Source organism: Amblyomma mixtum, chromosome 3, assembly GCF_055824585.1.
Source record: "Amblyomma mixtum isolate Tamu chromosome 3, ASM5582458v1, whole genome shotgun sequence".
Lineage (NCBI taxonomy): Eukaryota > Metazoa > Arthropoda > Arachnida > Ixodida > Ixodidae > Amblyomma > Amblyomma mixtum.
In genome coordinates this window covers 132,941,603-132,968,345 of record NC_143014.1, presented here as the reverse complement: position 1 = coordinate 132,968,345, position 26,743 = coordinate 132,941,603, and the positions used below count along the sequence as shown (strand labels likewise).

Genomic DNA, 26,743 nt, shown 5'->3' with positions numbered 1-26,743 from the left:
ACAGAAGCCAACTACTCTGCCTCTGAAAAAGAGTGCCTCGCCATCGTGTGGGCAGTTTCCAAGTTCAGACACACGGGCTAGATTACGTCGAAAATCGCCTTCCGAGATTATTGAACAAATTATTAATAAAGGAAATCGACCTGCAAACAGCCATTAAATGTAATATAAAACTTCATTTCATCAACCAGTTTCATGGCGTTACTAGTGTCAACCATCTTCATAACCAAAACCAGAGCTTTTGTAATACGTCATTTCATCCCAGAGTACTGTAGTTGTGTCCATTTGTCTTTACTATTTCTTTTCCCCTTATATCCAGGTGAGTTTGTTTATTAACATTGTCATTTTTCAAGTCTGCTAACACGCGAGTGTTTGCTGCATTTTGTTGTATTTTTTTATATTGTAACAAGACTGTATTTGCAACTTTATTCATTTCCTGCGCGAAAATCGCATGTGCTGTAAATTGTTCTCTTTTAAACATTCAACATTTCATGCATAACTGCTGCACAAACTGCCATGTAAAGGGGGTGGGGACCCAGTCAAGTTTGCCTCAGAGCAGCTTTTTGTCCCCACTCCCTGCATTTTTATTTGTACTAAAAATGCAAAATAAATATTGATTGATTTATTGATTCATTGATTGATTGATTGACTGATTGATTGATTGATTGATTGATTGATTGATTGATTGATTGATTGATTGATTGATTGATTGATTGATTGATTGATTGATTGATTGATTGATTGATTGATTGATTGATTGATTGATTGATTGATCTTGAAGACGTATGTATATATACAATGCTAGGGTGCAAAGCAAAAAAAAATTGGCGGTGGAAATGAACACTAGTAAATGTAAACTAAGCAAGTGCTACTGAAAAATAGCGACATTGAACGTATAAACTAAACACCAGCAAGTTCGAACTTGTATTTCTACAAAGGATCTAGGCCTAATCATATTTTCAGATCGAGACACACATGAACTGTGTCATTAGCAATGCTAACCGCATTTTGAAAAAGAATTGAAAAGCTATTTCTTCATTAAAATTACTTTTCATAAAATTTTCAAGGGTAGCAGCGCAAAAGACGGGGACAAAAGTGCGAGAAAAACAGCACGAGTGCCAACTCACAACTGAAGTTTATTGATAAGAAACAAGACGAATATAAAGGAAGTGCAGACGAACAAGCATACAACCAAACATAACGCGCGTGTCATGTTCCTTGATACCACGTAGAAAAACCGCCGTTATGTTTGGTTGTATGATTGTTTTTCTGCATTTCCGTTATATTCGCCTCGTTTCCTGTCAATAAACCTCTTTAGTGAGTTAGCGCTCGCCCTATTCACCTCTCACTTCTGTCCCCGTCTTTTGCGCTGCTACCCTCAAGAATGTGTTACCAACTCGCCCGCTCAGTAACTGCATTCAGTTTCATAAAACTGTTTTGCGCTCCAGGTAAGAAAAGGAGAAATTTACTTGGAAGCTGAACCATGATAACATTGTCAGGCTTCTTGAAAACATTCAAAATAATTCCCGTCTCTTCATCTTTTCTACTTAAAGTCGCAACCGAGCATAATATACCTGGCTACCTTCTCGACGGGGGTTTCTCACTTTTGCTCACGATTGTATACGTCCAGGACCACTCTAGCAACCCGCGTTGCAAATGCTGCAGGGCACACCCCGAGAACTCCATAATACACTCTGCGATTACCTGCACTTTCGAAACACCCTCGCCCTGTTCCTGGCTCAAATCATAGCTGGGGATAGCCCTAGTTCGCTGACGAACTGGCTTACTCAACCCCACTGCAGCTTCTCGGCACATAGAAGGAAGCTCTGGTTAAGCACGTCAGAGCTATCGGGGCTTCTTAAGACTAGACGTGATACTTCCGTAAAGACATTTCTATCTTTCTCTATCGAGCATAAGAACGAAATCCAGCTTGTCACTGCTCCGGTTATTGCTGTTGTCAATGCTACTTTCCGTTCATGCCTGTTTCAAAAAGTGCATCATCACCACTTTTTGCACACTGTGCTCATTTGATCGTCTGTGTACTCATCACCGCGGGTTTTTCATCAGAACAGTAGTTCACACGCTATAAACCATCACCAATCTGTGACGTATGCAGGATCCGGTTATGCTGTTGTCGCTGGCTGGGTACGGCTGTGGGTACCGGTTAGGATTACGCCGAATGAGAATACACGTAAACAAATGTTTTGAAAGCAGTTTTTTGGTTTCACATTGCACCTATGACGTTCTCTCTACGTGAAGAAAAGCCCAGTACAGCCTACAATAGAAAGTATGAAACGTAATTTCAAAGGCGATGTGTTTTTAAAACACCGCGATGCCGCTTTAGATAGTGACCCGGCTTGGATAACTGGGCGGAACAGCAGCCCATAAAAACATAAGCATAAACAAAGTTTTCCGAAATATTTTTCTCGTTTCACAGGATACCCCCAGCAGCCTCCGCCATCCGCGAGTGTCCCCTATGTTTGCAAACACGGCGTTGGTCTACACCCCAATGCAATATATATACACATAGGTGAGAATGCATTAAACACAAGCGGCCAGATAAAGTACCAATTACGCAGCTTAAGACGGACTTGTAATCACAGCGTCATCTATCAGCATAGCAGGGGAACTTCACCGGCTGAAACAAAAACATACGTCAACTATCGTATTGCCATAGAAACCGGATTCTATCGCATCATGCTTGTTTCTTGGAGTCTGGCGGTTAACCATCATTCAGCGCAATTACGTCATAGGGTACGGTAGGCATTGTTTTTTTTGCAACGTGGCCAAAAAACCAGGAGCGGCGACGCGTTTCGGTATTCATCCTGCCCGCATGAAGCGTTTTTTGCGCGCGAAAAGGGGCAGCCAGGCTTGCATCATCACGGATGCAAGAAGCGGGCGTAATAAACGTCCGTGATAATGCAAGTCCGGCGGCAAGGTCGCGCGCGTATGACAGGCGGCCCATCTTCGCTTGCAAAACCGCTACATGCGAACCAGGTTTACGTAATCCTTTGTAATCACGGCGCCGGCGCTTACCAGTGTGCCAGAATCAAATTACGCGCGATAATAATGACGATCTGTGGCTGCACCCTTTGTATCGGTCGGGAGCAGGACTGTATCTAAGCCGGAAGAATTAAAGAAAAAAAGAAAAGAAAAACGGAGAACAAAGGCGAGAACATCGGGCCGTGGAGCGAAGAGCCATCTTGTGGCGCCTAGAGAGGATACGGAACTTTATCTGCCTGCGTCGTGTGGCACTGTGTCTTTACCTATATAAAGTTTTTCAGGGAAGCCCACACTAATGTCTAAAAATCATTTTTTTGAGGTAGAGAGATGTTTTTTGCAACATAGTAAGGTTAGAGTTGGAGGCACCAAAAAACGGATAGTATGGTTAGTAGAGCAGCGAAATTCAAATAGTCAACTTTTTTCAGTATTACAGATAAGAGTCTGGTTGCAATTAGAGAGATGTAGCTGGTCATTAGTGATAGTTTTTTTAGTTTTCAGCATTTTGGAAACGGGATTACAATTTAGACTGTGGCTCAGTAAATTCTGGCCATTTTTCACGCAATTCGAAAACCACATGCCTGCGGTGGGCGTACAGCAATGTCCATTTAAGGCGTCACACCATGGCGCACAGGCTAAGTGAGACTCTCCGCCCGGCTGCATGCGCTGTAGTGTTCACCTTTCCTCGCTGCTCCAGTTGAGACTGGGCAGAGAATGTCACTTGTCATGTGGGCCACCAGGTGACGCGGTTTGTTGGACGGCGCTGTACGCGCGCCGTAGGCACGAGGTTTTCGAATTGCGCAAGAAATGTCCCAAATTCGGCTATTACTAATGTCCAGCTACAAATCGCTAATTTCCACCAGGCGCCTATCTAACATAGTTAAAAAGTTAGAATTTAGTTGACAACTTCATTAGTTTGCATGATTCGTCTCGTTTCTGGTGGCCGGCAACACTGGCCTTACTATGCCGCAAAAAAGACATCTATTTACCATGAAAAACGTATTTTCAAGAATTAGTGCCGGGCTTTTCAGAAATACCTGGCATATCTTACACCGTCGTCTATTCCAAGAGAACACGTTTTGGGGTTCTTTCTTGCCGCATACCTAACGAGACTGGAACCGCTTTCTTGCTTATGTCCATTCCAGCCCTTATAGAACGCAAACAAGGAGCGACCATCAAAAATTTTTCCTGCTTATTTTTTCTGTAATTGGAAACTAAAGCCAAGCATTCATAAAACTGCAGCTAACGTGAATTTTATTACAGCGCTAATTCTAGGCAGTTTTCACAGCTCCTGCAAGCGAATTATACAATTCATAGCGATGGCTCGGCAACTGCTATGGTGGCATCGGCGTCGCCGTAGTACTTGGAGTACGCCAGACTTTCGCACATTCACATGATATGTGGTATATTGTGGCAAGAGCTATATGCCCTGCACTTGGCTGCCAAATTCGTTCAGGCATCGATCGAACTAGAGTATTGGTTTACTATAACTAACCCGAAAATACTTGCGTGAGCACCAGCAGACGCCAGCTTCACCACCGCTGTTCAACATCGAGCGAACGACCTTGTTAATAAAGCGGGCACAGACGTTCCTTCTGAATAGACTGCGTACACGGGGTCAGAAACACAGGGGCTATGTAGACTCAGAGGTATGACCCATAAGTTTTGTTTGTGATGCTGATTTTACAAGTAACCTTTCATACAGAGTTGGCCCTAATCTCAAACTCCCGCTCCCTGCACTTTTATGCATTCTCCAATCCATGGTCTCTCAATTCAATTGGCCCATTCAGGGAATCCTCTATCGCCTGTGACCAGCAGCGCTCGTGAACATGTTTTCATGAACTTCCCACTACTAGTACAGTTCTGTTAACACTTAATTAGGAATGTGGCCGTGAAATGAGCCTCTATCGCGAAGAACGCTGTACAAGAGCTTGTGTTTTGTTACGAAAGGCAGTTCATTTTTTCTAGTTATCAGAACTCACCTTGTTTAATAAGTTTGACCCTTCGCAGACTCCGTATTAAAAAGTGCATAAATTCCTCTCCTAGAGAAATATACAGCTTTTTTGGTTTAGCGATACTTTTTTTTCTAGTTTAAGTCCGCACCGAAAATTGAAAGCGGGTGCGCTTAATACTATTATTTCATTTCGAAATATGCTGTGGTCAGCGACTGGGTAGGTGGTTCATTAATTAGGAGCCTTTGCGCACCAACACCATTAGCAATTGAACGCTCTCGCTGCTGCATCACAGCTGCAATTGCATTTGCTAAAGCATCGTAAATTCTTCGATCTAAAATACCCGTCACTCAGTCGGCTGACACCGTTCTGGAACGCCTTCGTCTATGGTCGTTTCGCACGAAACCCTCGTTCTGACAGAGGTCTGGTTACAGTGTCATAAAAGAAAAATACCATTTGTCTGTGCACTGCATACTAACAGAAACACGAAACATTGCAAATTCGACAGCGCATTAACGCTCTAATCCTGACTTAGTGTCTGGAAACTTGGAGTAGATATGTAGACGCACTCGCCTCCGAAAATGTTCAATGTGATGGACAAAAAAAAATTAAATAACGGCAAATATAAGAATGATCCTTATTTTGATTTCAATCAGGTCTTTTGCGAAACGAAAAGTGAATGCCCTTGCATGTTTAGGTAAGTCGCTACGTTGCTTTTACTTCACGAAGCACCAGCGTGTCCAACAATAAAGTTGAAAGAAAATGATCGCTGGTAAGGCTTATCGCAGATTACATTTCATTCCGCGCTGTCTAGACGGGCAGGCAAAAAAAAAAATGCGCAGAACCATCCACGCCACCCCAGATACTTCTGACGTGAAAATTTAAACTCGCGGGGACAATTGCGCAAGAATTGCTAATGCAGCAGGAACTATGGCCAATTTTGCTCGTTTTCAAAATGAAAAGGTTTCAGAGTAGCCTGACGAAACGATGGCGTAAGCCTTTGTCGTATGGTGTTTGAAACTGTGGCTCTGCTGGCTTTGTGTGTGATATCTTCAGACGCCAGGAGATCGTGTAAAACAAGTAACAAGACCAGCGTGACGGGTCGTGCAATATGAAACAGAAACTTCAATTTGTTCTCGCTGCTCCTTTTGTCTCGTTCGTCCTGCTGTAGCAAATATAGCGCATTATACTTCCGCCTGAAGCTTTCATTCTTTACAACTGTTACAAATGCCTCCCTTTCAGTGTGTCATTTTCTGCACCTTGCACAACGAGAGTACGACGCACCATTCTCTCAGTGCTGAAGACACGAGAATTGAAAGAGCAACTTTAAAAACCCCGTATATTGTCTTTTCGCGTGCCAGAAAAAGGGCATGGCAAAATAAAGAAAAGACAAAGCCTGCTTCTATTTCGAACCTTATCGGTACTTGTTCGAACTACCACCTTCTTCGTTCGTTTTCATTATGGTTCTTCTTGAGGGAGGACTTCGTGTGCCAATGTTGTCCAACAGAAAAATGAGGTTGGTTATTTTGGCCAAGCTACTGAAAATCAAGTCATTCGCCCCTTGTGGCTTTATACGGCTTGTTGCTTTGCTCAGTTTCAGGGTTTTGCTGCCTAGTCAATTAAACTATGTGCAAGGAAAATCTTGCACATAGGTGACATATAGCTCACGAAGCACGAGCAACCGCGTACATGGGCACACATTTCGAAACGCTTCAGCAGTTGCAAGTATCTTTTAAGCATGAAATGCCTTCAGCTCCTATTCTCTGCAATCTGAGCGGAACATAGCCCGGGAACTAACACGAATTTCCGTTCGGAGGACTTTGTTCCGAGCTGCAGTTGAGCCCACGGCAGTGCGGAGCTGGAAGCATGATTAAATTGTGCCTCAGGCATCTCGACCAGCACTACGTGATGTGAAAATGGGCTCAACCGTCACTGCTATTTACAAACCGTACTCAGAAGGAAATCAGTGGGCGCAGTGATCACAGGGGTGGCAATTTTATCGGCACCCGTGACGACTGCGTGAAAGAAGAGGTAGTGGCGCTTACTGAAATGACATTAAAGAGAAGAGTAGCAGTCTTTATGACATTCATGGGTCATCCCTCATCTCGTGTCATATTAACGCGATATCCTTAAGGAGCTCTTGTCGCAGAAAATGCGGCGTCGCCGTCAACGTCGTCGGCGTTGATGACGTGGACCATGAGCGAAAAATTTACAAAAAATCAAGCAACCGTGGAGGCAGGTGGGTCACCTGAGTCATGTAATTTTGTCGCGTCATCCCAAACTGCCCAACGGATTGTAAGCAAACAGCGCAATGTGGTAGATGGCAGTTAAATTAATGATTGGTCGCGAGGGGGTCGCGAGGGAAGAGCAACCTGGGTCGCACAAGCCTCGCCGGTGGCAGCCTCGGCCACTGAAGGGCACTGGCGCATCGCTTAACCGCTGTACGACTGTGCCCGGAGTAGTATGAGGATTCCCAGGTATCTATGAATGCTGAGTAAAGAATGATCATTTCTGCACTTATGAGCATTTACCCATTAAAGCCATCGCGTCATACCCTTAAGGCAGAGCTTAAGTTCCCCTCCAATTTTTTTTTATACACACCCCATGATCGGTCAGCGCGATCTTGTGCTTAGCAGTCACAGTGCTGCAGATGTTTGATGGGGCTGAATGATTTCACAGCCCACAAGCGCCTTCAGTACCAGCAATTCTGCGCGATTTTGACGCCAGGGTAGAGATGGCGCCTGACAGATCGCCAACCTAGCATTATGCGGCCGCATGCAAGCAGGAGAAGGCGCCCGCCTGCGGCTGAAGATAAGTTAGGGCACACAGTTCTACGCCGTGCTACGCCTGTCCTGCGAAGCATTTCATGTTAGCACCACATACTCTTGGTGTCGAGGAAGACCACAGATTATTTTCAGCAAGAAAAGTTTGAAATAAGCTGGTTGAAGTTGAAGCTCCTATTCTCAGCAAACTCAGTCGAACATCATTCCGAAATAGAGGCCAAACTGCACGCCTAAAGAAACGGCCCCCAAAGCCTAAATTTTCATCCTAATCGGTAGGCAGCAAAATAAACTGACACACCAATACCACGAGCCGCTTTCGAGCCTAAACCGGCAGAAACCGGAGAGACGGCACCCGCTTGTGAGAAAGCTGGCGCGCTTGTAACATGCTCGCGTGTAGTGTTATCTTTGTTGTTACACCCGCAGTTCTTCCAGTTGCTGCTAATATTAGTATTACCTTTTCGGGATGTGCAGAATGAATGTTTCTCATACAGCGGATATGGTGTGTTCTAACAATACTATTTAAGCTCTCGAAAGCTGGGCGCTGTGGTATGGTATGGTATGGTATGGTATGGTATGGTATGGTATGGTATGGTATGGTATGGTATGGTATGGTATGGTATGGTATGGTATGGTATGGTATGGTATGGTATGGTATGGTATGGCATGGTATGGCATGGTATGGTATGGTATGGTATGGTGTTGAAATAATTTCTTGTTTGATCTGTCTCTCGAACAAAGCCGGCAAACTGCTACTCTGGTCTCCTGCGAAGCATGCTCTGCCTTTTAAAGACCGTTCTAAAGGTGAAACCAGCTTACAAAAATTAATTCGCAAGATCGGGGTTGTTTTGTTTCTATTTTAGGACTTGAAATTATGAGTGCAAATATTCCTTCTCTCACCACTAAGCACTAAACCATCTGATAGCACGCTCGTTTTCCTTCCGTAGCTCAGTCTATGAGGTCGCAGCGCACAGGCACTGCTGGGCGTGACGCCATACTGCAGCTCCACCGGCGCTGCGTTCTGCACGCGGGGCCGCACAAATCGGCTATTGTCTCGTGAATTCCTCGTCCGCAGCTACGGTGCAAGCCCTGAGGGCGCCCTGTTGTAATGCTTTATCCCTTCACTCATCGTCATTTCAGCCGTTTCAGCGCTGCTGCATGAACACAGAGCTCGGCGCTCCCCGACCGGTACCGGGTCAGCTGCTAACCAGCACTCACAGTATGGCTCGTGCCCGCATCTCGTAATGCGGGTTGGCAAGGCTGGGAGGATAAAATGCCGAGAAGGTAGATGAAAGATGCAAGCCGTAGAACAAAAACAGCCCCAAAGCAGGCTAGAAACGTGGCGCGATAACACGCCGCTCGCGTGCTGCTACCGGTTAGAAGCGTCATTGATTGCATGCGAGTAGAACTCACCGCACATAGCTCCAGCCAGGGTGTCAAATCGGAATTTTTTCGGGTTTGAGTTCACGCCTTTCGGCTTCAGTTCCGGGTTCGGCTCCAGAGCAACATTGCAACATTCCGTTCCGATTTGAACGAATTCGGATCGGTCCGAATCAAACGGGCTTAAACGGGTTCAGGATGAAAAAAAAAGTTATCAATGTAGATGGGCTCTAATCGACACTGTTATGCTGTTTGCGTTTCTGTGTGACTTTAGTGTTGAAAATAAAAAATGCAGAATTACAAAACAATAATGCAAAGTGCGAGATGTTTTCATTTCACCCACTTTAATTCACTGTTCTTGGCGAAAAGCGTAAGAATTTACGGCAAAAGCCACAAAATCGAATGAACTCGAAATTAATGGAAGATCGACTATCTATACACTAGAATTCTTTTGATGAGGTACATGAAAAGCTGGTGGATTTTCAACCCTCCAGCTTCAGCAGTTTCGAAAATCCCGCCTGAAGCTCGTGTCAGTCGGGAATTTCCCTTACGCAGGAAACCTACGCGCCGTCGCCGCCACGACCACGGCATGCGCCCTCTACGTTACCGCACGCTATTGGGAGAGAAAGCTGTTCTGTATCGGCAGCTATATACAGACGCGCACCTTTCCGTCGCCTCAAAACCGACTTGCCAATCACCATCCGCGGACACCTCCAGCATGTACTTTTTGAGCAGCACCCCCCCCCCCCCCTCCTTTCGACCTTTTACCCCATGATATGAGAATATGCGAGCATCCGCACATCACAGACCCAACAAAAGCCTCGTGGGCACACTGGCTTTCCCTAACTACCACGATCTTACCAAACAGATTTGTTTTAAATGAGCTGTTCGACATCGTCTTTTCCTGTTATATATCTGGAGCCCCTATAGATCAGTACCTTTAAAAACGCAGATAATTGTGGGTTTTCTCTGGTAGTCTGAACTATGCTGATGCCGTCACTCTCTTTTGTTCTAACAAAAAAGTATAACAAAAAAAGCAAGCTTGGATGGGTTTGCGAGCACTACGTGTCTACACGGACGCAAATTTGCAACAGCTTCGTTGCTAATTTGCGTTGTGAGAGGAAAAAGGTACATTCGCTACATAGAATTTCTGTGTTTTCTTCTGGGGAGCTGTCAAAGGGCGCTTATGCGTCGAGAGAATTTTTTGCTCCCTTGATAAAATCTGTGGTGCATTTTTTGTCCACCAACTTGTTTCAGGGTTTTTATTTTTCAAAACCATAAACCATCCCTTCCTGGCGGCTGTGCTTACTACGCGTCTAAGTGCTCGTCTGTCTTCCCTGGACATGGTCGTGAGAGAATTTTGTGCTGATACCTTCGGTTTCCTCACTCTTCGATTTTTAATAGAATACCTATGCGGCCTCTCCAGAAGGCAGATGAAAAAGGTTCTGATCAGTGATTACTTCCTGTTCTAACATGCCTCGACACCAGTGTAATAAAGCGAGTTCAGGGGATGTAGATTCAATAGGCCACGAGAACTTTTTTAACCTTCACACGTGGACCCTTCGCACCAAGGGGACGTTTGTGCCATGGTCAGTGAGTTGCTGCCGGTGCGAGCAACGAGAAACTATTGAAAAATTAAATGATTTGTGTGTGTCGTGATGCTTTGTTTTTTTGGACATACTTCAGCGCACTGTTAAAAAGGACATTGAGATTACGCTTTACACTATTGCATGTGATTACACTATTAGGGCATATACTATTAGGGCTTACACTATTAGGACATACGGGAAGGTTTGCGGAAACGTATCATGGGCAAGGAGGCGTGAGAGAATGCACATTTAAGTTTGTTGGCGACACGCTGTGAACAAACACCCCAGGAGCCAGCAACCTGCTCGCTTAACACTCGTTCACAAAAATTTATTATCATTCCATCGGTTCAGAAGTGCTTCTTTCGCCCACCCTGTGCAATTTTTCCAGGCCTTGATCATGATTCCAAGGTTAAACGCATCGCATATGCCACACTTCTGGTTACGCCAAGTGATTCATATCTATAACTGTTACTTCCTTGAGCCGGCCGCCCTCTAACATTGCGACTGAAATTAACATAACCAGAGTTAATAAACTTTTAAAAAGTGATAAGGATGTGTAGATTTTCTGCCACTTTTATTTGGTTTACCTCTTGTGTTTTCTAGCTTTAGTTTTTGTCCTGTTTATTGTATTAGTTGGTTTTTGTAGTATTTCTATGTTTATTTGTATTCTAGTATTTTTGTGATTTCACTTCCCTATGTAATATCCTTATCTGAGGGCCCTAAGAGGTTTTCCGAATAAATAAACAAATGCGAGTACCGTTATCCAATTTACACGTCAATACAGACCATATCTTTGCACGTTATCTTAGAATGCTTGTGTGAGTGGGGACCAACAGCAAGAAAATTACGTACTCTCTAGAACTGCTCTTTTCAGTATACTGGCCAGTATCACATTACGAAGCAGCTATGAAACATTTTTGCGCGACGAAAACGAGGTGACGATAGAATTGCGACTTCTGCCACCCAATGGTCCTACCAGGAGCTATCGTCGGACGCGAAGGTTTGACAGTTTGGCAGTTTCAATACAAGATGCGTTTTTCGGCTTGCACCCCGCACAGTCATGTTCGCAAATTACATTCACCCTATTAAACAATCTTGAAATTTGGAGTAAAACCACCTTAACCTAATAATTTCACACAGACAAAAGAGACGAGGAGACAACGGACAGGCGCCAACTTCCAACTGTTTATTGGACGAGAAAAGCACATACATTTATATTCTCAGGCTACCCCCCCATTTTCACTCCAGGTGCCTTATCGCAACCATGACTTATCGCCTCACACTATCATTATTGCACAGAAAATCGTACTCTGCCGTATACAATTTAACTGAAGTATCTCTCACGCATAAGACTGCCTTTTTCTTTATGTGAAAGGCTTCCAATAAAAACCTTGTTTTCTTGATATTGCTTCTGCCTAGAATCGTCGCGTTTTCCAGTAGAGGTTCACACTTGCACGTGTTAACATGTGTCGCGAATCGGGTGGACGCGTCCCCGACTGGTGAAGGGGAACGCTTTCGCGTGCAGGTTCGAAGAAAGGAACAAAGAAATCAAACAAAACAAAACGAAGCTGTGTTTATATTTTAAAGGAAAGGGAGCCAATAAAGAAGCGAAAACACTAAGGAAAACACACACTAGGCACGCGTAAAACACAACAGATAAAAAGGAGAGAGTTGACCGGCTACAAAGTGTCCCAGGTGGTGCGGGAATGCCTTGCAAGTAGCACAGACGCGGGTTGGCGAGTTGCGATGCGTCGCTGGCGTTGCGTTCAGGGAGGCGATGGTAGAGAGCCAGGAGCAGCTGCAGCAGAACTGAGCAGCTGCAGCAGGAAAACTGTAGCCAGGTCCTGTCGACGGCGTTCTACGAACACCGTAGGCTTGTGCAGCCTATCACCGGAAGCCGTGGCAGCAAAGTGGCGATCGCAGTAGGCCTGCGTCGTTGATTCAAGGGAGGTCCACGGCAGCACAGACCCGAAGTCTGACGGCTGCCACCTCCACGCTTGAATGAGGCTCAATGTTCTTGCATCGATGATTCAAGGGAAGCCACTTGCAGCTCGGATCCAACGTCCGACAGCTGCCACTTCCACGCTTGAACGACCAGACTTGTGCTGAGGTGTCTTCCTCAACACCTCGGTTTGCTGACACGTAGCTCTACGCCCCTCGTACCTGCCTCGCGCACACCACTCGCACGCGCCCACGCGCAACGCGGGGCTGGCACGTACGGCGCTCCGCTGTCCGACGCACCACTGCCGACACGCCGCGTTCCAAAAATCCCTCACCAGTGTGGTGTGCACATCACAACATGGCTGACCAAATTGGCATATTTATCTTTATTATTTTCTACCTTTTTTCCATGTTCCCCAATGCGTTTGTTGATGCACCTCCCCGTTGGCCCAATGTATAACATTCCACAGGTCAGGGGTATCTCGTACACCACTCCTTCCACACAGCGGATGAAGGTACGCTGATGTTTTAAACTGCACCCAGGGCGCTCAGTGTCACAAATCCGGGGTATAAGTTTGTTCAACTTGTTTGGGGCTGAAAAAAACCAGTGGTACCTTGTGTCTGTTAGCCACCTTCTTCAAACTGTGTGACACTTTGTGCACATAAGGCATAACTTCAGGTTTTACCGCAGGGCCCCTTTCATCAGTATTCTTTGGGCTGGTGCAGCGTTTTGTTTTTTGGAGAAGGGTTTCAGCGACGGCAGTCAACACCACCGAGGGGAAGACAGCAGCCACAAGGCAGCCAATCTGATTTTCTAGGGTATAGTGTATTTGGTGCGGACTGGACTTTGAAAGCGAGGACTCAACGCATAAAGAGGCGATGGCGCATTTCACAATATTTGAATGCACCGTATTCAAGTGCAGCAGTTCCTTGCTAGTACGGGGAAAATAACCCCAGCATAAATGGTCCTCCTGGAACGCTAAGCTTCGGTCTAAAAATTGTAGTTTCCTCTCCCTTGGTAGCTCATGCGTAAAACTAGGCCACGCCCTTTGAAGTTAGAAACACTTAAAATCCTGGACACATCAGCTTCAAAAGAACTGTAAAAACCAGTGGATAAAAGGATAAGTAAATCGTCAACATATCTAAAAATTTTAAAAACCGGTCCTCCTAACTACAACTGTGCAAGTTCAGAGGTGGGAACTTCACAACACAGGTGGGAACGCAGTTCCTTTTGTACGGTGTTACCAAGTCCACTTTTGTTTATTTTATCCCCTGTAAAGAAATACAGTGTCCCAAAACATCATGCACTGCAGATCCGCGTCGTCGATCTCTGCTGCCTTTTTCTGTAGTTGTCGCCAGTGTGTATCCTTCGCTTCCGCTCTCCATGTCTGCCTCGCTTTGTTCCGGCGCAGCTTTCCCTTAGCCAGGAAGTCTCGCCGCACTTCCGGCCGCCCAACCTTGGCCGCTACTGGCCGCCCGTGGGTTCGCAGAGCAGTGCGCGGTACCGCGACTTTGCGCATAATAAATCTTAGCGCTCCTTATATCCCCCCTCGTCCATACGCGGCCGAAGGCTTCCCTCTCTGTATAAATCATTCACACCCCCTCTCTCCCTCTCCATTGCAACCCGGATCCACTGGCGAGTAGGAGGACTGCCGGTGTCGGTGTCTGGGGAATGTCAGGCGCATGCCTCTTTTGCTCCACTCTGCAGTCGCCCACGTGCGTCCTTCGCGAAGCTTCTACTTATATTGCTCTCCCATCACAAAGTAGTTCGGAGCGCTAACGTACTCCTTTACCTGGACAGAAAAGTGTGTTGGTGATGTTTGCAAGAGAAAATAAATAAACAGGCTAGACCCAAGCAGCGCTGTGAAATGTCTCGCTCTCGTTGTTTTAGTTCCCGCTGGACATTCGTTCTGCACTTGCAGAGCTGAACTGCCTCATCTTATCACGATTCCACTGCGCAGCTACTACCGCCGCCTTTATAATTTCTATGCGGCAGGTCCCATCGAATCTTTCATTCTAGTCCATTCCCTCTTCTAATACCGTGGCATGACGAAATTAGCATTCGCCTCACTCTTATTCTGGAACATTCAGGTCGTCACTCGATGAATTTAGAGCTTCTTAACCACTTAGTGTGCGTCGGGAGCGCGAGGATATTTCTTATTTATATATATTTTTTATTTTTTTTTTACAAGTAGAGCGACGTAGAGACCACTTTCGTTCTTGGTGAAGTTTCGCCTTCTGCCAGGAATGAACAATGTTCTAGACCACTGCTTTAAAACGGGAACCGGGTATGCAAACAGCAGTGCTAACACAATATCGTGCTCGGTCGTAGCAGCACCGCGTATCACGAGATGCCGATACACAATTTTTTTTTACACAATATTATGGACGAGGTTTACCAGTCAAAATAAACACACTTAAACCAATGTTCAACCGTGTGAGAAAATGAACAAGTTGTACGAATAATAGTTACGAGTGCGTTTAGACTGCAGCCTGTAGTTCATTTTTAGCCTTTCTTCCATTACTATTATATATTTACGCGTAGAGCGGTTGTTATGTGCAAGAACCATATTAATGGGGTGATGATAAAATAATTCAGGAATTTGCCATCCCAACCTCTGAAAATAATAATTTCTCCGTGTATGAGGTGTTCCACCAATTTATAATTTTTTATTAAACTTCCTATGGGCTCTTAGTATGATACGTGGTTTCGAAGGCCATTTTATCTAGTTTGCACTGGAGCTATATTTTCAGATTTAGTTTATGTATGTGCAGTTCACTTATTTCTAATATACTGTAAGAGCTAAATAAAGGTCTGCTGCTCTGTGATAGTTGTAAGTTGCCGATAGCCCGCATCGCCCACTTTTAAACAGCAAGAAGAGAATTTAAATTTGTTTGCGTCGTTGTTAACCATACAAGAGAACAGTAGCTTAAACGAGAATGTTGCAGTGAATAATGTGTTTGTCGTGTTATGTTCATCCGAAGACAATATCGCACAGCCCGACAAAGATCACTAGGAATATGATCGACATGAAAATACCAAGGTAAGTTTTCTTGAAACAAAAAAAAATACAGGAAACGAATTGCTGAACACTGTTGCAGTTGAGTATTTTGAAAATTTATGTTTAGATTACCGGGAACTTTTACAACTGTTGCCCTGAAGAGAATGTATTTCGTCAAACTTGTATTTAATTGCATAAGGCGGAAGCTCTATGCACGTCTCACAACAGGCATTCATACGAATTGTAAAAGTCTAATAAGAATGTATCTGAAAATTGAATGACATCAATTTCAAGGTTTTTCAACCCCTGTTTTTTTAGAAAAAATTGGAAGACATTTGCAGCATTTACTTAGTAAAAGATCGAATGTGGTAGTATTCGTGCCTGAGTTTTATAGGCGTTTAAAAAAACTTGCAATCGGTTTCAGAATTGCTTCAGGAAGTATTATGAGGCAGATGGATCAAATAAACTTTTAAAAAAGTTTTTAAATTTCCATTTTTCTAGCGAGAATGGGCCGCGTAAAACTGCACACCCGCGTTTGTAAAAACGCAAAGAAATCAATAAGGCCTACAACAAAAAAACAATTACAAGCTGAACAGTCTGTTTGATTGCTCGGTAGAGACCAGCATGCAAAAATATGGTACAAAATGCACGTTGTCCGCTTGCAGGCAGTTTATGCAAGTGGGTCACAATAACTCCCGCTGTCTTCCAAGGGTTAAAAATTTGTAGGGAAAGCTACTAACACTGCCCTACACCTTTAAAGAGCGCTCAGCAGCTGATTGAACCGCCATCGGTGACGCACCACTTTGTTCATCTCCTTCGTCATATAGCATCATATAGAGAGCTATATTCCAGAAAAGTCTAACAATGCTCTCGAGCAACGAATGTGTAGAGCAACAAGAAAGAGAAAAATATTGTTTTGTACGAGAAACGAAGAGTACAAGGGGATCACTTTGTTCTCAGGAGGCAGACGCTGACCGCTCCTTGTCTCTCTTCCCATTGTATCGTGCTCGAAATGGCAGAGTTGGTGTGGCCACGAGTGGCTGGAGCCTAACACTTTCTCTTTCCTGAAATAGTGACAGGGTAGATCAGGGCTGTCGGCCGAACACGAATTATGCCCCAACTAATCCGGCTTCCGGCTACAGTGTTATGAATCTGGTTCTTTTTTTGCGCATACCTCCGCACCGCCTATATTATGCACAAGTGTTGTCTCCTTCATGTCCATAGCGCGTGAGAAAGTTCAGCGTGTAACACATCCTTTTCGTTCGAGGCTCGTCGGTCAGAATTTTGGGCACCCACTTTGCGCACAACATCTTGTGCCCTCGTTCTTCTAGTACGGCTTCATGAATCAACTTCACTGACTCCTCGGGGCCTAGTTTGGACCACTCTCGTTTTGACACACGCCTATTCAAATGAATTTCATCTTCGATTTAGCGAAGATCGTCAGTGACAACAGACGGCCTCCCACTACTTTTTTTTGTCATGAACGTTCTCTAGAATTTTTGTGGTGTTTTTCGATTTCTGCAAATATTTGCACTGAATTTTTCCACATGTCGTCCGAATGCCAAAGTTGGTTAAAAATTTCAGCACTAGTAAACTATATTACGTAATAGTGAGCAGGTATTTTAGGTAACCGCCACCATACTTAAGCCAAAAGCAAAAACTCACGGTTTTACGTTCGATGACCTTCTGAACAACATTCAGGCACACCGAGGCGCCTTATACATGAGAAAAAAAACGCGTGGCCGCAATAAAACTCGATTGCCAAACACCTCTCAAATTATGTTGAAGCAAACAAAAAGTTGTCCGACAAATGTCGGTACCATCGCGTTAAGAGTGCAATACCAGCAGTCTTCATCCTCGTCAGTTTGACAGCCCCAGCTTCTGGCAGCCTGGTAACGTCCCAGCGCCGAGTAGCCTTGTTATATATATATACCCACCGCGGTGGCTCAGTGGTTACGGCGCTCGGCTGCTGACCCGAAAGACGCGGGTTCGATCCCTGCCGCGGCGGCCGAATTTCGATGAAGGCGAAATTCTAGAGGCCCGTGTGCTGTGCGATGTCAGTGCACGTTAAAGAACCCCAGGTGATCGAAATTTCCGTAGCCCTTCACTACGGCGTCCCTCATGCCTCAGTTGCTTCGGGACGTTAAACCCCAATAAACCAAACCATATATATATATATATATATATATATATGAGAGAAGCCAACAGCCACAGAAACCACGGGGCACAGGGGATTTTTTAATTTATTTATTTTGTGGTGTTGATCAATTTAGAATATTACTGAATATGTTATCACTTAAAGCTAATTTATTAGAAAAACAGAAGAAAAAACAACCACATGCCGCCGGTGGGATCCGAACCCACGACCTCTGAATTACGCGTCCGGTGCTCTACCTCTGAGCTACGGCGACGGCTGTCAATTCTTCTGCTTTCGGGGGTATTTATGTTTACAAGTAACCTAACCTAAGGTCGTGGGTTCGGATCCCACCGGCGGCATGTGGTTGTTTTTTCTTCTGTTTTTCTAATAAATTAGCTTTAAGTGATAACATATTCAGTAATATTCTAAATTGATCAACACCACAAAATAAATAAATTAAAAAATCCCCTGTGCCCCGTGGTTTCTGTGGCTGTTGGCTTCTCTCATATTTATAACGAGCCCCTCACCCCTCCCCTATATATATATATATATATATATATATATATATATATATATATATATATATACACACACTGGTTTGCGTCGCAAGACATCGTAGCATTGATTCACAGCAGCGGCTGCCTGAAGTCTCTGGCCTGTCGGAGATCTAGTTTCTGTTTGCAAGATGCTCAAACCTAAATATGCAGCAGAGTAGGCCGCTAAGAGACGACGAGAAACGAGAGCTACGGATCCAAATCCCAGAAGTATGATATATTTAAAACAAAGGTGTAATTTGCCGCAAAGGTCATGCAGAAGTGGCTAGCGATAGACCGTCGTAAAATGTGTGAAATGCGTATATCTTTACAACAATATTCATTTGTCGTTAATAAGATAAAAACTATAGCTCCTCTCGGAGATATTCGCACCAAGCGAGCAGCAAAAGGTCTGAGTTACGCTGGTTCAAAATGAGCAGACAGTGTCGTCGTTGGGACACCGGTTCTGTGGCCACGGCCTTTCACTCATGAGCTGTGGCCTATGACGCAAATTTTGGCTCCCACACTTTTGATGTAGTAACGGGGTCAACAGAACCACTTGTTCTGTTCTTTTGTACCAAGTTCTTTTGCATGTAAGAATATGTTCTTTCGCACCAAGGATTCGCAATCGCCGATTTATATCCGGTTTCAGGCTTCCGTTGCACCAAGTGTCCTCGTTTTTCTGCTGAGTGAAACCCCAATTTGTGCTTTGTACTCAAAGAAACAAACACCGCAGTCGTTTCATGCATTGAAAGTGCCGTTCTAAAGTTTGCCATTTATGCCTCTTCTTCTTACTGGAACATCGTCGCTTTTTCTCTCTTTTACTCTAACCGCTTTCATTTTTCTCGAGCGTGCCCTGAAAGTGCGGTATGACAAAGGAATTCAACCCGAGCTCATATAAGGGAAAGTTGGGGGTGGGGGGCTACGACGACGGAGTTCATATTACGCTCTGCTGGCGCATTCATAAGGTATGGGGAAAGGAAGGGGGCTGCCTAGAATCGGACGGGGTCATTCATGCACCGTTTTATTAACTGCGTACCCCGGCTATAATCCTTTCATACCATTGCCTCCTGTCTATATCTTAGTTCTTTTTTTTTTCTCCTCCGTTGCCATATACGCCGGCTGCCTTGACTTCTATACCAGCTGGAAGTATAAAAAGAGGTGGGAATGAGGGGTTGCAGACGGGAGGGAGCTAAGAGCGGACGGTGACCGAGCTCGAACGAAGGGCACAGCCGCCAACGCCACCGCTGGCCGCTTTGAGCCCTCCCATTGGAACGAAGAAGTTTCCGGAGCTCCGCCCCTGATCATCGTTCATTGGCGTCTCACGTGTCTAACCCATCCGAAAAGCCTGTACTCCCCATCACTAATCGCGGTTTCACTAGAGGCCCCTAAGCGAGAGACGCCGTCTCATGCCAACTGACCAAGGGTGTGCCCGCGCTCTCGTTCCAGCGTTCTGGCGAGTACTGGTCCCGACTACTCTGTTGAGACAGGCACTGTATTAGCTTAACTCAGCAAACGAGACGGAAGGCCTTGCATATTTTGGAAGACTCGAGTGAGACAAGTTTCGAGCGGAATTTCGTCGGTCACGGTATGTTTTCTTGCCGTACTTTTCTTGCTTTTCTTTATCTGCTAAAACAATTAATCATGGCTGTAAGCTAGTATCTTAAGATTAGATCCCGCCGATCTTCGTTGTTTGCACTTGTGGCCCTCCCAGACGTTTGTAGCTTATCTCTGCGTAGCTTATGTTGATTTTTGTAGCATATTTGAAAAAAAAATTTTCGGCCGGTTTAGCACTGCTAAGCACGAAATATTGTGCAAAAGCACATTAATCGTAATAATGGTAGTACTAGAAGTAGTACCAGTATTATAGCGCTAGTAAAAGTAGTAGTAGTAGTAGTTCGGTGAGACGTTGGTGGTACTGTTCATGCAGTAACTCTTGTGTTGCCCGTTTTCGATTTCGCTGTTCCTCAAGGCGAACGGCCCGCTGTGCCGGTGTTTCGGACGCTGACGCGGCCCGACGCTTCCAGTCTCTTATTCGCAAGTTCTTCATTACGTTTAGCCACGTCCTCGGGATCTGTAGATTCACATTGAGATCGTCTTCTTTCTCGCTGTGCATCAATGCGGCGTTGTCGGCGCAACTCCTTCTCCGATGCGTTAGACGGACCCGGCTCGCTTTCCATCGTGGCGTGCTTTCCTTTGCTTGGTCTTCTTTATTCGCGCCGCAGATGGAAGACGATTAAAATAGCGTTGTGTGATGCGCAGTGCAAGAGGAGTTAAGCTTCACACAAGCTCGATTAGCCGATTTTTTTAAGATATGTTTATTGCCTCAGGGCACAGAACGGTATGTAATGATAGATGACTAGGAGGCTTAATTAAATGAGAAAAGGTTCGCTGATCTAATGAAATCGAGGAGTGAACGATGATGTGTTCGCTGTGTCCGAGCGGCGTATGAAGCCGATCGGACCTTATGAAGCAGTGCTTTCACACTAAAAGACCCACAGAAGGCGCTCCCTATATACGAAAAACGAAAACATTTTCCACCGCATACGACAACTGCACCTTTGAGAGGCCAAACGGGAGATTTCATGCGTTAAATACAAAAAAATGCTTGGTTCAGCGACCTACATCAATGTTTTTTGCGGAACTTAAACTGTCTTGGCATGTGGGTGAAATAACAGCAGGTAAAATGCTTATGGATATATTACATGGAAATACGTGCGCTCGCAAACGTCCTCCGAACGTGACAGAAGAGTCAGCATGCGCAAAAATTGTTCCGAGCAGATGTGCTTTGTGCTTTCTATGGTGTGTGCATTTTCAAAAACCGTTGCGTCAAATCACTTGACGAAATAATTTCATCCTGACTTTGCACAGCTTGATTGAGACAAGAGGACTTGTATGCAGCAGTATTTCTTTAAAAGGTGTTGCTTGATGCTTCGTGCATCAGCTACGTGGATTTAATTTCTTTTATTTGCATTCCGCTCAAGAACTTAGATAATATACCTACATGTTTTGGCTTTTTAATACCTCTTTTTGGTGTTTACGTTGCAGTCGCCTTGCAAGCGATTGCTATCAAAGGTCAGTAATTATTATTTCAGGTTCTGGTAGGAGGTTGCTTGAAAACTTTCAATAAAAACTCTTTCATCCGAACATCACTGTACTCGCTGTGCTGTTGGAGCAACGGGGGGCTAATGATGTCCTTCTGCGGAGCCTCACTCAGTACATGTCCAGATGCCGTTTGACCACTGACACTAAAGCTTTCTGCTTCTGACTGCGGAATCGTGAAATCGGCTGCCGCATTTCATTACTTGTGAATGAAAAAATTTGCTGATGGCTTAACTTGGCTTAAAACTGGTGTGTAAGCGAAAACTTCAAAACGTTGTTCACGCTCCTCGTCGGTATCTGCTGCATGCTTCCTCTTCTTAAGCCTGGCGAGCCGACAACGGCTGGGTGCTCCGGCTCTTCATCCATTGCCAACTGCCGCCGAGACACGGCAGCGGCACGCTCATATAGCCGCCGCGAGCACACGTGGCTGGCCCATGACGTCACATCATGAGGTCACCTCATAACGTCATACTATGACGTCACTTATGACATCACTCAAGTGACCACCCATATGTCTGACTTTGACCTTGACTGGACCTTGAGATTGGGGTGGGCCAACCTCAACTTTGGTCTGACCGTTAAGCCTATCGACCACCTTGGTGTAGCGCCCGGCTATGCACCATGGCCCTACTATGGTTTGACCTCTAACTCAGCTGAAGGTCAAATTTGCACGGTTCGCGATTGAAGCCCGAGGTCACGTAGTGAAGCTTTCGATTCAAAAAAATCCAGCATTGTGAGGTTTCAGTACATGTTAAGGAATGCCAGGAGGTTCAAGTTAATCCCGGGCCTTCTGATACAGCTTGTCTCATCGTTCAAAGGTATCCTTCGCACGTAAGGCTTTGTCCAGGAGACCCTTTATCACATGCATTTCACGTATACGGGAAAGCTCCAGATACGCAAATTATCATCCATTTTCGTGTGTAGCTAACTGTAGTGACCACGGATCAGCCACCCACAACAAGTATCTAGAACAGTGCAGCACGTGAGATGAAACCCATCGTACACAGTCATTCGTGTGGATTGTTGCTTAATTCTCTGTATTAAAAAGTGACATAGAGCCCGAGGCAGAGGCGGCGTTTGCCGCTACCTTAATATAGCTTTTACAATTTAGTGTTACCACTAAATATCGCTTAACCTACAAGTTATTTCCAATGAATTGTAATGAATATTATTCGAAATCGGCAGCCTTAGATATAGAGACACCTCCCTGAAGAAATATTGGTTAGAGGAATATGAAAATTTTAAGGGCGCTTTGTTTTAGGATAATTGTCACAAACATCGTTTTTCAAAGTTAGCAGGCACTTTTCAACTGCCACGCCGAGTGATAACTCTATAAAATGGATTGTTCCAAATTGTGTACCACTTGTAGAAATTAGCACTTGTAGAAATTATGTAGACGAAGCACTTGTAGAAATTATAATGAACGCAGTCATCAAGATACAAATAATTTTCTCGGGAACGTCTTGCATAATATTATTAATGTGTAACTGGAATAAAAGGGTTTCAAGCAATGAGTCTTCGAGGACTCCAAAGTCTGGCTAAAGTGTGTCAGTATTAGTCACTGAATAAAACGAATTGATTCCGGTAATTACTTCAAGCTGATATCCACCGTGCATCAAATAGAAATGTACCACTTGCGTAAAAGGTACCGCTTACGTAAAGTAGGTTTTCTTTTTTCTCCTTTCTTTTCTACCGATAACTCGCAGAATCTAAAAGCTTCCACGTGACAGCGGTGCTACTTCAGCTTCCCAAGACGCGTCTCAGAGAACGAAATCAGCTTTTCCCTGGAGCGCTGTCCTTGACGGGGCTTTGCGTGTGCACAGGACGAGGCATATGCTTCCGAGATATGCTTCTCTATAAATTGGTCAGACGTTTTGGTACTGGTCAGATATTTAGGGGGATCCCCTAAGGTGGAGTATATTTATAACAAGAGAGTAATTATTCATTGGCGTCCTCCCAAGCGCAGCCACACGGCTACAAAGGAAAGCTATAGAGCTTCCTCAGAAACTTCGTAGTTAAAGAAAAATTCGTCCTGGGGCGCTATGCTGGAAGGCCCGAGTTTGCTGAAACTCGGAATCTTCCCGAGCTCTGGCGACGCCCTCAGATGAGTGAACTAATGGTAGCAAGACAAAATCCAACCCTCGTCACGCCTCCAACTTCATTGGGTTATCTGGATATATTCCGTGCTTTATCATCACATCGGCGCCACCTCATCGGCTTCTTGGGCGGTCTACAAAGAACGGGTCACGTGAGCCAACCGCCGGTGCATTTTTCATTTGTGTGTCGCTCCACCAAGTGCACTGCGTGTGCAATTCGACAAACGAGGTTTGTTGAATTTTATAATGCACTTAATACACCTTTATAAGCATTTTATAGTGTGCAAGATTTGGATTTAAAGCGCTTTGGAGTTATTTATGCATTATTAAATTTTGCTTTGTACCGCGAGGGAACGCTACCAACGCCCGTCATCAGCTGACCGCCAATGGCGACGAGGTACATGTGCAACGCTACGGAAGTAGTCCGCAAAAAAAAAAATAGAGAGGTGTTGCACTCCGCGCTGTTCTGTGGCCGTGTGGTCTAACGCGTCGCTCCGGAGAGTCGACAGGCAATGGGAGCGCGTGGGTTCAAATCCCGCATGGCGAAAGTTTTTTATTTCACATTTTTTTTTCATCGCAAGTTGAATTTCGCGTGACTTGAATGAGAAAACTCGTTTTGTTCAGAATCGCTTGAATATTATGCCGTGTTCTGAAATGAGCTGCATGCATCTGTTCATTTCATGCATACCGCGTTAATGTGAGCTGTCCGAAATTCGTGGTCAATGAGCTCGTACCAACTTTTGGTCAGCAGTGGCGGTTATCTTCCCGATTCTGCAGCATTGTGACTATACTTTTTAGATGCAAGTGAGAGGCTTGTGCGAAAGATGACATTCATTCGTCGGATTTAATTAATTAGCACAGTGGTGAGTGCTCTGCAGTGGCCCGATTAACAAGTGGCCATCTGCAACTTTCGATTTCGCCGTCGCCGAGGAGCCCACTTTTTTTTGTGGGCCTCCCTTAAGGTACCTAGCATGTTATGAATTGTTCTGTGGAACCGGTTAGCGGCTGATCCAGTCTTCGCCAAAAGAGTCTGGGACCGACTTTGGCACTGTGCTGCAGAGTAGCCCAAAGGACTTAGCGAGAACAATTATCTTTTACTGATTGCAATGTTCAATGCATAATGTGCCTTCCTCGTGAAATAGTTGGCCTTCACCATGTCAGGGCTGGACTTCGAAGGGGCCTTTACGCCAATGTAGGTCCCGTGGACACATCCCACGACGTCTGTGATGCCGCCGCGCAGAAGGAAACGCTCCTCAGCATACGCACGCTCGGCCGCAGTCGTGGGCAAAGCGAGCCACCGCTTCTGCACAGCCGCGTCGATAAGCGCGTCGGAGACGTCCCTCACACAGCGGCTCACAGTGCTTTATTGGCGTCCAATAAAGTGGTCTGCGCCGACGCTCCCCTGGAAGCTCCCGGTCGCGAAGAACCGGAGGGCGCAGAGGACTTGCTCTTCGACCGAAAGCGAATGAAGCCCGGTACTCACTCTCCGCAGGCGTGGGTCGTCGCCTAACTATTTACACAACCATCGTACCGATTTTTTGGACAGGCAAAAATGTCGCTGGAATTCGTCGTCGGCCAAGGCAGTGAACGGGTCCAGCCGGCCGTACTGACATTTGCCGTCAGAGGAAGCGATTACCCAGGCTGCTGCTGCTGCCGACATGACAGTCCCGAGATGAATTCGGCGCACTTCACCGTTCACGAGTTTAGCTCCGAGTTCACCTGTCAATCAAAACCATTGGTCACGCCCCCGGCGTGCCATACATAAATTATAGGCGTACGCGCTATGGGTGGGCCACTCCCAACATCCCTGCCGGCTACAGGTATGCTGCGCGGCTGTGCTGATTGCTGACAGACATCGACGATGTTGACTATCGAAATATAACAGGCAGAACGGACGTCATCGCTGATAAATCTAAGCACCTCTGCGAAGGACACGCAACGTGGCGAAAGCCGCCGATTTCTTCGCTCGCATACCAAGATTGCACAACACTATAGCCTGTTGCAACCACGTAAGACACAGCACAACGCTGAAGGCGCGTCACACCTGCTTGCAAGGCGTCAAAGACGGAGCACGACGACGAACCGGTGCTTGGAGCACGTCCTACTCCAACAACATCGCATCACAGGTGTTTGGCTTGGCCGTGCTTTCATCGGTGATAAAGCTCAGCACCAATGTGTCAATCACATCTGGGATCGATAAACGATCGCTGCTCCAGACCCAGTGCAATAAAGTGTTTGTAATTTCCAGCACGCAAGCACTGCGTACTTCACAACCGTAACACCTTTCTCTGTTATAAGTCCGATTCCATTATTACAAACAGGATCCCTCATCTGCCCGAACGATATTATTGCGATGTCCCTGCGGTATACAACGGCGATCGACGTTAGTGATCAAACCAGTCCGCAAAACCTTGAAGTGCGCGACGTTAACAAATACTACGCAGATACGCGCGCCACCACCTTCACAGCTTTTAGTCAGCGTCTGATGACATAGGATGAGTTGTGTCGCTGGGTAGCACGCTCTCCGCATCCGCAGTGCACTAAAGAGGCGTCACACACAGCAGGCATACGTAATGAATCATTGAATACAGCCAAACAGCAATTTTTTTCCTCACACCGCATCACTGCCGCTCGCACGGCCAATAGACAAAACCTTTGCGTACGCAATAAAATAGCGCATGTAGAATGCGCATGCGCAGAACGCTAAAAGAAGCTTAGCGTTTAGCGTACGCACGCAATTTTCTGGAAATAGCGTAGCGTCTTTGCGGGGCTTGCGGAGACAACATGGCGGCGCCCTGTTTGCCCGCTTCGGTTCTAAAATACCTCGTCATTGAGTTATTCGGCGCTCAACTGGCAATAAATGGTGGTATTCGCTTCCGCTTTCTGTCGTTTCACTGGGACGCAATGTTATTTGCGATAACTTGCCGGTACTCTTGAGATAGCAGTCTGTTTTCAAGCCCGCAAGCCTAACGACAGGTTGTGTACACTGTCGTCATGGCAACGGCCATTTTTAGCACTTGGATCAAAACGACCTCAGTTTTTTTTTTCGACGTGTGGCAGCGCTAGGTACTTACCCAAACGGGGCTGAACTTGGATGTTGTATGTCTACTTAGCGGCTATTGCGGAACGGTCCGCAAACGCTCACCTAAAAGTGTTGTTCGCGCTTTGAATTTAGCGTACGCGAACATCTTGCGTGTTGCGTACGCAAAAAACGCAAACGCTATACTAAAACTG

General features: G+C 45.5%; 1 protein-coding gene across 1 annotated transcript in view; it reads left to right on the top strand.

Moving 5' to 3' along the window:
• Positions 1 to 19,709: 19,709 nt before the first annotated feature.
• Positions 19,710 to 26,743, top strand: part of LOC149351979 (dopamine beta-hydroxylase-like) — a 66,148-nt gene continuing 59,114 nt past the window's right edge. The window contains exon 1 of the mRNA XM_089577104.1: positions 19,710 to 19,899. The gene's annotated coding sequence lies outside the window, so the exon portion shown is untranslated. The remainder of the gene's footprint in view (positions 19,900 to 26,743) is intronic.